The sequence below is a fragment of the Tupaia chinensis genome, unplaced genomic scaffold (assembly GCF_000334495.1).
Source record: "Tupaia chinensis unplaced genomic scaffold, TupChi_1.0 Scaffold000077_1, whole genome shotgun sequence".
Lineage (NCBI taxonomy): Eukaryota > Metazoa > Chordata > Mammalia > Scandentia > Tupaiidae > Tupaia > Tupaia belangeri.
Genome location: NW_006159538.1, coordinates 3,097,928 through 3,100,216, shown reverse-complemented (window position 1 = coordinate 3,100,216; position 2,289 = coordinate 3,097,928). Strand labels below are relative to the sequence as shown.

Below are 2,289 nucleotides of genomic sequence, written 5' to 3'. Positions count from 1 at the left end.
TTGTCTGATGGAAACCTCCCATGAAGTGAAGACTTGTTACTTGAGGAGAGAATTTTCTTAGTGACTGGAGTGGGGGTAGGATGAATGCTGTACTTAGCACCATATTAGGACCAAGTTTTTAATTTTATTTTTGAGAAACAAGACTAACTGGCTGTGGAAGGGACCAAATCTATTCAGCAGTTTTCATTTAGTCCTTATTTTTCTGCTCTCCTTAACTTTTTTTTAAACTAATGGGTCATTGGAGGAGCATGGTTCTGAGGCATGATGCATTTTTACATAAAAAAATACATTTTTCCAGATTGGTGTATCATCTTCAAAAATTACAAGTTACTTGTATGCAACACTATCAAACCAGTAAGACAGCATTTACGCACCCATCATTTTCAGGATCGTTGGTAACTTGGGCATATTTCCCCCAAATAACTTTGCCTCCTTATGTCACAAGGCCCAACTTGCTCACATTCACTTCAATGACAGTGCCTTCAGTGATAAAACCCAAAGTTGTATATAGTGGGGATGAGGGATTCTTCTTTATACCAAGTATTGGCAGGCAAAAGGTGGCTTTCAGTTCAAGATGTATTATGTGGGCCTTCTTGTAACGTAAGCCCATTGGCCTAATGAAGCTTTCATATTTAGGTCGTTTTCTAGTAAAGCCATCTCCAACAAAGCAGACTTTTTAAACTATCACCTTCCATGCCTTCTTTCTCTTTCCTGTTCAAATAACTTTTAATACTTCTGTTTCTCCTTGGACTCAAACTTTGGGTAGAGGGACTTCCCATTTTCCTGCTTTCTCTTTTCATTTTTGTTTAGTCATATTGGAAACTACTTTAGCTCAGGACTGTCCTTCTTTGCCCAACAGATAGGCAAGTGCTGCTCCTTGTTAAGTCTTTTCATCATTCTTTTGTTTGGTATTCTTCTTTTCATGCATCTTGATAGTCTTTTTCATTTGTATTCTCTCAGCATGGCACTGTTGATGATAGAGCTTAGCCTTCAGAACAGTCATCTTTTTTGCCTTCTTTGAATGTTCATGAGCTTCTCGACTTTCCTTCTTTCTCTTTTTCTCATGGTAATCCAAACGGTATCCATAGCGTTTATGATGTAATTCAATATATTCATTTTGTGGCATGGTGGCTGCTGCAGAGTCACGAGGAGCAGCCTCCCAGATGCAAAGAAGTTGTCAACTTTCTGGTCTCCGAGACCCACAAGCAGACCCAATGCAGTCTGGAATGGAAAAAAAATCATCTCCAATATATACATTTAAGGTGTACAACATGCTGTTTTGATATTCATATCTATAGTGAAATGATGACTACGACTAAGAAAACCTATAAACAATCGTTGACTTTTGAGCATTCTTACATTTTCTTCTTAAATTCTCTTCTTTATTCTACTCCCTCACTATTATTTAAGAGGTGAGGTGTGTAAGTTCCTGATGTTTTTCAACTCCCTACTCTTTTCCCATTCTTTTCTTTCAAGGGCTTAAAACTATTCTATATTTTGTCTTCAACATTGACTAAAACAATGTTTCATCTCTTTTAATGTACAAATTCCTCACAAATGGCTTGTTTCTTTCAAGGTCTGTTCCCTGTCTAGCTCTGGTTTCACCTTTCCCCAGTCTCCTTGAGGGGGTCTGTATCCAGTCCTCCTATGAACATACTTTATTATTTCTTGCACCTAGGCATTTTCTCATATGACATGAGTTTATAGAGGAGAAAACCAAGGCTCAGAGAGATTAGTTATTTACCCAAGGTCATGTGATTATTGAAAGAAAGCTAAAACTCTACTTCAGGGCCATGTGACTTCTTGTAGCCTACTTACTCTCCCCATGGAGTCTTGTAGGATCAGGTAGGATGCAGGCTAGAGTGATTTCAATAACCAGGACTTCATCCAACATGGTATAATGTACTTGTGACTTTTTGCCCTACCAACAGGCAAACTGAAATTAATTCCTAATATCAACTCTTGCTCTAGACTTTACATATGTAAAGGGGAGGTGAGGCTCACTGATGCCCCTGGTGGTGATTTTGCCCTATCTCACTGTGTCCTGCCTGGCAGGGGTTCTTTGTGCTTCACTAGAGAGCAAGAGGAAATACCTATTTCATCTTTACTTTCTTTCTCCTTCCTTCCTCTATATTTTCCCTTTGACTTATCCTGTTTCTTCTCCTCCATCTTCTTCTTCCTCTCATCCTACCTCCTCTTTTCATCCTTCTCCCCTTATTTTTTCCTCTTTTTAAAAAATTCTTCTTGCTTTGATTCCTATAAATGCGTGTTTTTACTTTTCCTCACAGT

At 38.5% G+C, this 2,289-nt stretch overlaps 1 pseudogene; it reads right to left on the bottom strand.

Annotated features, from left to right (window-relative positions):
* Positions 1-346: 346 nt before the first annotated feature.
* Positions 347-1,126, bottom strand: LOC106733969 (ribosome biogenesis protein NSA2 homolog pseudogene; annotated as a pseudogene).
* Between the last annotated feature and the right edge of the window lie 1,163 nt (positions 1,127-2,289).